This window comes from Diaphorina citri, unplaced genomic scaffold (genome assembly GCF_000475195.1).
Source record: "Diaphorina citri unplaced genomic scaffold, Diaci psyllid genome assembly version 1.1 scaffold2417, whole genome shotgun sequence".
NCBI classification, from domain to species: Eukaryota; Metazoa; Arthropoda; class Insecta; order Hemiptera; family Psyllidae; genus Diaphorina; species Diaphorina citri.
Genome location: NW_007379841.1, coordinates 12,449 through 23,502, shown reverse-complemented (window position 1 = coordinate 23,502; position 11,054 = coordinate 12,449). Strand labels below are relative to the sequence as shown.

Here is an 11,054-nt window from a genome sequence, read left to right as displayed (position 1 = left end):
AAAAAAAAAAAAAAAAAAAACTCCCCCTCTTTTTTTTTTTTTTTTTTTTTTTTTTTTGTGATCAAGTTTAGTGATTAGAACTTACTTTATATGGGTGTAGACTCTGTAGCCTGTAGACCCAGTTTTCGACAGGCACACTCTGGTATAGGGTTGATAGCACTGTATACTATTTGCGCAACTTTGCAGAGTTTTATTGAAGCACTGGACTCGAACCCGGGACCATCTGTCCCGGAGGAGGTAATTGAGGAAGTGACTAGCGGTAACATCATGCTGACGTGGATCAATAGCTCACTGCTCAGGGGGTTTTGTACTTTTGGTAATTTATAAAGCAGAGGTTCTCAAACTGGGGGGCGTGGAGACAAATCAGGAGGGGCGCGAGCTTTCCCTATAAAAAAATCAAATTTATACCAAAATTACCTACCAGGTACTTAGTCTCCAACTCTAGTATCTTGAGATACGTCCCTGCCCTGCTTATTAGTCTACCCTGCTCATTATCACTGCTGTTCTGTTTCACCTTATGAGGGATTCGAACCATAAACCTCCAGTTCTGAAATTCCTCCCGCGCTAACTGCTTGAGCCACTGAGGTTGGTTGGTTTTCTTATTTCATAAAATCATAGGTAACCTAGGAAGGAAGAGGAGGAGGAGGAGGAGGAGGAGGAGGAGGAAGATGAGGTGGAAGAAGAGGAGGAAAAGGAAGAGGAGGAAGAGAAGAAGGAAGAGGAGGAGGAGAAGGAAGAGGAAGAGGAGGAGAAGGAAGAGGAGGAAGAGAAGAAGGAAGAGGAGGAGGAGAAGGAAGAGGAGGAGGAGAAGGAGGAGAAAGAGAGGTGAAGGTTAAGAAGGCGATGGGAGGAGGGGGTAAGAGAAAGATGGACTTGAAGTTTTCTTCTTTTTATGCAAGGAAATATTTACCAGGACTTTGGGGTTTGAGGTCAATTTGAGGGTGAAAGCTGAGAGCACAAATACAGGGTCCATCAGCAAAAAATCTGGTGTGAACATCACACGACTTTCCTTATCCTATTGAATGATGCTTATTTGAGTGTTCTTTTACCCTAATAACTTTTACAATATCTGTAACCATTTTGTCGCTATAGCTGAAAACCGCCAAAAAACGGTCGAAATCTGTCCAAAAGCGGTCAAAATACCGCCAATCGCAGCAACCATCTCAACCAAACGTTTTGTGTTGCATCCTTGTCACATTTGTGAACTAGGTATATACCTACCACATTTCAAGTCTCTAGCTTATACCGTTCCCGAGAAATTGTTTAATTACACTAAAAACCGCCAAAAAGCGGTAAAATGCCGCCAACCGTTGCACCGATCTTAACCAAAAGTTTCGTGTCGCATCCTTGTCACATTTGACATCTACATACCAAATTTCAAGTCTCTAGCTCTTACCGTTCTCGAGATATTTTGTTGACAGACAGACACACCGACACGCACACGGACCAATGGCTGAAACTTTGGATTTAAGCTCTAGGGACCTCAAAACGTGTTTTGGCACTAAAAACTGACCATCGAAATTTTGACCCGATTACATTACTTTCCTTCCCCTTCCTATAGGATAAGGAAAGTACAAATGGATTAATCGCATAAGTATTACTTTTTACTGAAGCTACTGACCGTAAAATAGCGTTACCCTCCCTTTTGGGCTCTTACCTTAGACTTGGCCTCGTCAAAACCCTTCCTCAGTTCAATCTGGACTCGCTGCAACTCATTCTTCTTGTAGTGAGGCTGTTTCACTCGCTATCTTCTTGTAGCGAGGCTGTTTCACTCGCTATCGAAGCGTATCGCTACTCACCTTAGACTTGGCCTCGTCAAAACCCTTCCTCAGTTCAATCTGGACTCGCTGCAACTCATTCTTCTTGTAGTGAGGCTGTTTCACTCGCTATCTTCTTGTAGCGAGGCTGTTTCACTCGCTATCGAAGCGAATCGCTACTCACCTTAGACTTGGCCTCGTCAAAACCCTTCCTCAGTTCAATCTGGACTCGCTGCAACTCATTCTTCTTGTAGTGAGGCTGTTTCACTCGCTATCTTCTTGTAGCGAGGCTGTTTCACTCGCTATCGAAGCGAATCGCTACTCACCTTAGACTTGGCCTCGTCAAAACCCTTCCTCAGTTCAATCTGGACTCGCTGCAACTCATTCTTCTTGTAGTGAGGCTGTTTCACTCGCTATCTTCTTGTAGCGAGGCTGTTTCACTCGCTATCGAAGCGAATCGCTACTCACCTTAGACTTGGCCTCGTCAAAACCCTTCCTCAGTTCAATCTGGACTCGCTGCAACTCATTCTTCTTGTAGTGAGGCTGTTTCACTCGCTATCTTCTTGTAGCGAGGCTGTTTCACTCGCTATCGAAGCGAATCGCTACTCACCTTAGACTTGGCCTCGTCAAAACCCTTCCTCAGTTCAATCTGGACTCGCTGCAACTCATTCTTCTTGTAGTGAGGCTGTTTCACTCGCTATCTTCTTGTAGCGAGGCTGTTTCACTCGCTATCGAAGCGAATCGCTACTCACCTTAGACTTGGCCTCGTCAAAACCCTTCCTCAGTTCAATCTGGACTCGCTGCAACTCATTCTTCTTGTAGTGAGGCTGTTTCACTCGCTATCTTCTTGTAGCGAGGCTGTTTCACTCGCTATCGAAGCGAATCGCTACTCACCTTAGACTTGGCCTCGTCAAAACCCTTCCTCAGTTCAATCTGGACTCGCTGCAACTCATTCTTCTTGTAGTGAGGCTGTTTCACTCGCTATCTTCTTGTAGCGAGGCTGTTTCACTCGCTATCGAAGCGAATCGCTACTCACCTTAGACTTGGCCTCGTCAAAACCCTTCCTCAGTTCAATCTGGACTCGCTGCAACTCATTCTTCTTGTAGTGAGGCTGTTTCACTCGCTATCTTCTTGTAGCGAGGCTGTTTCACTCGCTATCGAAGCGAATCGCTACTCACCTTAGACTTGGCCAGGATAAAATCCGCCCAAAATCGTCCCTTGACAACTTCGATAGACCTAAACTTCTGACTTCTTTCGCTCAAGGATGAGTCCACACTGTTTCTCCTTCATCTGTGGACAAGCCTTGTCTTTTCCCATATTACCCCCCCTATTTATACGCCTTACCTTCCTATTGTATACAAGTATACTCTCCCCTCCCTCCCTATTTAGTCCCTGGCCTCTCCAAAACATACACACACAACACACACACACACACACACACACACACAGCACAACAGGATTTTCTTTCGGCATGTTAATATTAATAGGGTTTTAAATTTTAAAGTCCGCAAGCAAAGGGGATGAGGTATAGGGGTGGGTGGGGTTGTGGATGGGGAGAAGGAATGGGGATGTGTTGTTGATGAGAGGAGTGTGGAAGAGAAGGTTGTGTTCAGGTTAAGTGGATGGGGGAGGAGAAGGAGATGGAAGAGGAGAAGAAGAAGGAAAAGTTAGGAGTTGAACGGTAAAAAAAAGCAGGCGAAAGAGGCGAAGAAGTGGATGAAAAAGAAGAAGAATGAGAAAAAGGAGGAGAAGAAGAAGGAGAAGAACGAGGAGAAGAAGGAGGAGAAGGAGAAGAAGAAGAACGAGAAGAAGGAAGAGAAGAAGGAGGAGAAGAAAAAGAAGAAGGAGGAGAAGGAGAAGAAGGAGAAGAAGAAGGAGAATAAGAAGGAGAAGGAGAAGAAGAAGGAGAAGAAGAAGGAGAAGAAGGAGGAGAATAAGAAGGAGAAGAAGAAGGAGAAGAAGGAGGAGAAGAAAAAGAAGAAGGAGGAGAAGGAGAAGAAGGAGAATAAGAAGGAGAAGAAGAAGGAGGAGAAGAAGAAGGAGGAGAAGAAGGAGAAGAAGAAGGAGAAGAAGGAGGAGGAGAAGAAGAAGGAGGAGAAGAAGAAGGAGGAGAAGAAGAAGGAGAAGGAGGAGGAGAAGAAGAAGAAGGAGAAGAAGAAGGATGAGAAGAAGGAACGAACGAATATTAATAGGGTTTTAAATTTTAAAGGCCACAAGCAAAGGGGATGAGGTATGGGGGTGGGTTGGGTTGTGGATGGGGAGAAGGAATGGGGATGTGTTGTTGATGAGAGGAGTGTGGAAGAGAAGGTTGTGTTCAGGTTAAGTGGATGGGGGAGGAGAAGGAGATGGAAGAGGAGAAGAAGAAGGAAAAGTTAGGAGTTGAACGGTAAAGAAAAAAGCAGGCGAAAGAGGCGAAGAAGTAGATGAAAAAGAAGAAGGAGGAGGAGAAGAAGGAGAAAAAGGAGGAGAAGAAGGAGGAGAAGAAAAAGAAGGAGAAGAAGGAGGAGAAGAAGAAGGAGGAGAAGAAGAAGGAGGAGAAGAAGGAGGAGGAGAAGAAGGAGGAGGAGAAGAAGAAGAAGGAGAAGAAGGAGGAGAAGAAGAAGGAGGAGGAGGAGAAGAAGAAGAAGGAGAAGAAGGAGGAGAAGAAGAAGGAGGAGAAAAAGAAGAAGGAGAAGAAGAAGGAGAAGAAGGAGGAGGAGAAAAAGAAGAAGGAGAAGAAGGAGGAGAAAAAGAAGAAGGAGGAGAAGGAGAAGAAGAACGAGAAGAAGAAGAAGGAGGAGGAGAAGAAGGAGGAGGAGAAGAAGAAGAAGGAGGAGAAGAAGAAGAAGAAGAAGAAGAAGAAGAAGAAGGAAGGACACGGTTAGACCAGTGGTAACGCTCTTGTTTACCATGCAGAAGGTCCCGGTTTCGAATCGCATCGACAAAAAAATTGACCTTAGCAACAAATAAAAAAAAAAAAGCAAGGAGCCCAAGCGCCTGCGACGGGCAATTTTGATTTCGCCAATAAATAATTGCTCCAATTATGCTACTCGAACCCGGGACCCATGCCCCGGCCAGACACCGTAAGTATACCCTATAGTCTGTACCGGTTAGCTTGGGAATTAGTACCGATGCCCACTGTGAAGGTAGGAACTCACTACCATCACGTCACGTCACGTGAGAGTAGAATAGAATAGAATAGAATAGAATAGAATAGAATAGAATAGAATAGAATAGAATAGAATAGAATAGAATAGAATAGAATAGAATATACCTTGTTTATCCTGCTCGAATGAGACTAAAAAGTCCCTTTACCCCTGCAGTCTAAACAAGGTCTCGTGTATTTTATGGGTTTAACATGGTACAATACATAATTAATACAATAGACCTTGCTTGATTATAAAAAAAAAGTGGCTGTGGCTGACCTGTACAAGATCTATATAATTATATAGTTGTAAATCTGTCCTAGGACAGGTACCACCGTGAACTTCAACTTTTCTGATTCATGATCCTCTTCTCCATCTTTCACGATCTTGTGCTTCTTCCTTTATTTCTTGAAAAGTCTTTCCCTGCAAGATGTCGGTCAGCATTCCGAATTTCTTCCTTCCTCTTGATCTTGTTCCTTCTATTTCATGTACCTACAATGTTATGGGAAAACTTTAAACTGTCTGACCCCATGAGCTCACGACCTCACGTGACATGATGGTAGCGTGTTTCTACCTTAAGAGGTTTGATAGAGGGAACTGTAACAATTGAAGTTTTATCATTCCGTAGACGAAGAAAGAAGAAGGACAGGATACGAGAAAGAACATTACCTGTTTAGGATAAAATTCGCCCCGACCGGGAATTGAACCCGCAATCTAGCGCTCACAACACGGATATACCTCATAAGCTAATTAGCCTGGAGGGGAAGTTCACTTGGCAACGTTAATTTATTTTGTCTGTCCTTGGCTCATCATTTTCGAAAAATTTCAACCTAAATAAGACAGACTGTAACTCTTGGTTTGAATGGAAATAATTGCAGTCCATTATACCTATGTAGGTAGGTACCTTTGTTGAGCTTCATATTAAAAGTGATGTCCAAAATGTGGTCCAACGCGGTCCACTGCGACATGAGTGCGGTCATACTTGAGATTTATGAGGCCAAAATGGTGTTTTATAGAGAGAACTGTAACTGCTAAGGTCTTATTGTCCCGAAATCGAAGAGAGAAGGAAGACAGGATAGGAGAAAGATAGCCGTTCCGAGAACGAACATTATCCGTTCAGGATAAAATCCGCCCCGGACGGGAATCGAACCCGAGGCCTAGCACTTACGGGGTAAACGCGCTAACAACTAAGCTAAATAAGCTAGCTAAAATACTTTTAATCTAGGATTTTTAATCCAAACCAGTTTGTTCATCCCTGATTCCCCGTAACTTCAGAAGAGGGGAAGGAGGCGGGGAGAGGATGCTAAGGAGGCAACAGAGCGTGAAATTGATTCGTAACTCAGAGGAGGGAAGAATTTTCCTCTTCCTCCCCCTCCTCCTCTACAACTCATCTCCCTCTCTATTCCATGTCTCATCTGGTTCTGAGGAGGAGGAGGAGGAGGTGGAGGAGGAGGAGAAAGAAGAGGAGAAGGAAGAGGAGGAGGAGAAGGAAGAGGAGGAGGAGAAGCTGAAGAGGAGGAGGAGAAGGAGGAGGAGAAGGAAGAGGTGGAGGAGGAAGAGAAGGAAGAGGAGGAGGAAGAGGAGGTGGGAACGAACATTATCCGTTCAGGATAAAATCCGCCCCGGACGGGAATCGAACCCGAGGCCTAGCACTTACGGGGTAAACGCGCTAACAAAAACAACTAAGCTAAATAAGCTGGCTAAAATACTTTTAATCTAGGATTTTTAATCCAAACCAGTTTGTTCATCCCTGATTGCCCGTAACCTGTGAGGTAATGCCCAAGGGATCCTACACACACTCGCACCAAGATTTTCGATTTCATTGCTAAATAAGCTGGCTAAAATACTTTTAATCTAGGATTTTTAATCCAAACCAGTTTGTTCATCCCTGATTGCCCGTAATCATGGACTTGAAGTTTTCTTCTTTTTATGCAAGGAAATATTTACCAGGACTTTGGGGTTTGAGGTCAATTTGAGGGTGAAAGCTGAGAGAACAAAAACAGGGTCCATCAGCAAAAACCGAATCTGGTATGAACATCACACGACTTTCCTTATCCTATTGAATGATGCTTATTTGAGCAAAGATTTCCGATTTCATTGATCCTCTAAAAACAAATTATCTCAGGCCCTTATCCACTGTGGATATAGTGTAATTTCCTGGGCACTTAAAAGATTTCCGATTTCATTGATCCTCTAAAAACAAATTATCTCAGGCCCTTATCCACTGTGGATATAGTGTAATTTCCTGGGCACTTAATAGTAGGGTTTGACTTCAAAACTAGTGAGCGGGACATCAATAATGGTTTTCTTCTATTGATTTATGAGTTGTCATGTGTACAGGTAAGGTACTGACTTTCTGAGTTTTGTGGTTATCGAATTTTATAATAGACTCAACTGTCCCCGAGGCTTTTCTTTGGAGAGTTTCAGTGGTATCAAGTCATCGAATGTTTGTTGTAGAATAGAATGTCCTTTGTTTAGCCCGCCAGAATGAGACTGAAGTTGTACAGAAGTTATGTTAACTGATGAGTTTTCGTGAATGGTAACTCTTCTAGACTTCTAGATCTAGAGCCAGAATGAGACTGAAGTTGTACAGAAGTTATGTTAACTGATGAGTTTTCGTGAATGGTAACTCTTCTAGACTTCTAGATCTAGAGGATTCGCGGTCAAAATACCGCCAATCGCAGCAACCATCTCAACCAAACGTTTTGTGTTGCATCCTTGTCACATTTGTGAACTAGGTATATACCACATTTCAATTTTACCAAAAAACGGTAAAATGCCGCCAACCGTTGCACCGGTCTTAACCAAAAGTTTCGTGTCGCATCCTTGTCACATTTGACAGTTACATAGCAAATTTCAAGTCTCTAGCTCTTACCGTTCTCGAGATATTTTGTTTACAGACAGAAAGACAGACACACACACGGACCAATGGCTGAAACTTTGGATTAAGGCTCTAGGGACCTCAAAACGTGTTTTGACACTAAAAACTGACCATCGAAAATTTGACCCGATTACATTACTTTCCTTCCTATAGGATAAGGAAAGTAAAAACAGAATCTACGATTTTTTTTTTCCTGGTGATCAAGTTTAGTGATCACCAAAATACTTACTTTATATGGGTGTAGACTCTGTAGCCTGAAGACCCAGTTTTCGACAGGCACACTCAGGCAGAGGGTTGATAGCACTGTACTATTTGCGCAACTTTGCAGAGTTTTATTGAAGCACTGGAATCGAACAGGAGGTGATTGAGGAAGTGACTAGCGCCGAATTCCGAAACGGAAGGAAATTCGAAATGCAAACATGTTCAATTTTAATGTGCCGTTCGTTGGCTTTAACATCAGAGTGTGTCCAAGGGTCTTCATTCTTGCACCTTGGAGCAATTTGATTCTGATCTGAGTGTTCTATTTCAAAGAAACACATTTCATACCGAATTCCGAAACGGAAGGAAATTCGAAATGCAAACATGTTCAATTTTAATGTGCCGTTCGTTGGCTTTAACATCAGAGTGTGTCCACAAGGGTCTTCATTCTTGCACCTTGGAGCAATTTGATTCTGATCTGAGTGTTCTATTTCAAAGAAACACATTTCATGAACACTCAAATCAGAACCATTTGTGTCAAACTTTCTTGACTTGGAGGGGACCGGGCTCCTAAATCAGAGTCTTTCTGATTTTACATCAAGTTCGGCACAAATAGACGGCACCGGCTGACTGTCCGTCCGTTTCCTCTTATTCCCGCCTTTCGTCAACGCCTGAGCAATCTCCGAGATAGTCTTATTCTTGGTCTCAGGCAAATAGATCATGAACACCATAGTAAACATGAAGTTGACAATACCAAATATGAAAAACCAGGAGTACAGGTGAATCACTTCCACCGTGATAGTGACTAGCGGTAACATCATGCTGACGTAGATCAATAGCTCACTGCTCAGGGGGTTTTGTACTTTTGGTATTTTGGTAATTTTTAAAGCAGAGCTTCTCAAACTGGGGGGGCGTGGAGACAAATCAGGGGGGCGCGAGCTTTCCCTATGAAAAAATCAAATTTATACCAAAATTACCTACCAGGTACTTAGTCTCCAACTCTAGTATCTTGAGATACGTCCCTGCCCTGCTTATTAGTCTACCCTGCTTATTATCACTGCTGTTTCACCTTATGAGGGATTCGAACCATAAAACTCCAGTTCTGAAATTCCTCCCGCGCTAACTGCTTGAGCCACTGAGGTTGGTTCGTTTTGTTATTTCATAAAACCATATATAGGTAACCTACTTACTTGAATATAAAAAAATCTCAAAGTTTCAAATTCTCGTTTTGTTATCCCATAAAACCCATAGGTAAAAATAATATACCGAGGGGTTGGGTAAGGTAAGGGGGGGTGTGAAAAAATGAGAATATGCCCAAAGGGGGCGCCATGCAAGAAAAAAGTTTGAGAACCACTGTTCTAAGGTCTTGAGCTGTGTTCCCACACAGTCGACGAGGTGTATCCATGTTGTCAAGGCAGTTTATCGATTGACATTGACTGCGTGTGGACACAGCTTCATCGTCAAGGAAGAGAGAAGGAAGAAAGCCAGCCGTTCCGAGAACGAACATTATCCGTTCAGGATATAATCAGCCTCAGGTGGGAATCGAACCTGCGATATAGCACATACAAGGCAGACGCGCTACCCCCCAAGCCAACCAATTTAATTGCGCTGAAGAGCGTATTTTTGTCCTCATTTCTTTTGATGAAAACAATTTAATTGCGCTGAAGAGCGTATTTTTGTCCTCATTTCTTTTGATGAAAACAATTTAATTGCGCTGAAGAGCGTATTTTTGTCCTCATTTCTTTTGATGAAAACAATTTAATTGCGCTGAAGAGCGTATTTTTGTCCTCATTTCTTTTGATGAAAACAATTTAATTGCGCTGAAGAGCGTATTTTTGTCCTCATTTCTTTTGATGAAAACAATTTAATTGCGCTGAAGAGCGTATTTTTGTCCTCATTTCTTTTGATGAAAACAATTTAATTGCGCTGAAGAGCGTATTTTTGTCCTCATTTCTTTTGATGAAAACAATTTAATTGCGCTGAAGAGCGTATTTTTGTCCTCATTTCTTTTGATGAAAACAATTTAATTGCGCTGAAGAGCGTATTTTTGTCCTCATTTCTTTTGATGAAAACAATTTAATTGCGCTGAAGAGCGTATTTTTGTCCTCATTTCTTTTGATGAAAACAATTTAATTGCGCTGAAGAGCGTATTTTTGTCCTCATTTCTTTTGATGAAAACAATTTAATTGCGCTGAAGAGCGTATTTTTGTCCTCATTTCTTTTGATGAAAACAATTTAATTGCGCTGAAGAGCGTATTTTTGTCCTCATTTCTTTTGATGAAAACAATTTAATTGCGCTGAAGAGCGTATTTTTGTCCTCATTTCTTTTGATGAAAACAATTTAATTGCGCTGAAGAGCGTATTTTTGTCCTCATTTCTTTTGATGAAAACAATTTAATTGCGCTGAAGAGCGTATTTTTGTCCTCATTTCTTTTGATGAAAACAATTTAATTGCGCTGAAGAGCGTATTTTTGTCCTCATTTCTTTTGATGAAAACAATTTAATTGCGCTGAAGAGCGTATTTTTGTCCTCATTTCTTTTGATGAAAACAATTTAATTGCGCTGAAGAGCGTATTTTTGTCCTCATTTCTTTTGATGAAAACAATTTAATTGCGCTGAAGAGCGTATTTTTGTCCTCATTTCTTTTGATGAAAACAATTTAATTGCGCTGAAGAGCGTATTTTTGTCCTCATTTCTTTTGATGAAAACAATTTAATTGCGCTGAAGAGCGTATTTTTGTCCTCATTTCTTTTGATGAAAACAATTTAATTGCGCTGAAGAGCGTATTTTTGTCCTCATTTCTTTTGATGAAAACAATTTAATTGCGCTGAAGAGCGTATTTTTGTCCTCATTTCTTTTGATGAAAACAATTTAATTGCGCTGAAGAGCGTATTTTTGTCCTCATTTCTTTTGATGAAAACAATTTAATTGCGCTGAAGAGCGTATTTTTGTCCTCATTTCTTTTGATGAAAACAATTTAATTGCGCTGAAGAGCGTATTTTTGTCCTCATTTCTTTTGATGAAAACAATTTAATTGCGCTGAAGAGCGTATTTTTGTATGAGGTGAGGAATAATGCGGTTTTTTTTTTTTTT

The 11,054-nt window shown here is 41.7% G+C and overlaps 1 protein-coding gene and 1 long non-coding RNA gene across 2 annotated transcripts in view; both read right to left on the bottom strand.

Moving 5' to 3' along the window:
• The window catches only part of LOC103518889, a gene marked incomplete at its 3' end in the record, with an annotated part of 35,997 nt that overhangs the window by 13,420 nt on the left and 11,523 nt on the right, over nt 1-11,054 (bottom strand). The window lies entirely within an intron of this gene.
• Nucleotides 5,085-11,054, bottom strand: part of LOC113471424 — a 7,557-nt gene continuing 1,587 nt past the window's right edge. Inside the window, exon 2 of the long non-coding RNA XR_003394129.1 lies at nt 5,085-5,374. This is a non-coding gene — a long non-coding RNA (uncharacterized LOC113471424). The remainder of the gene's footprint in view (nt 5,375-11,054) is intronic.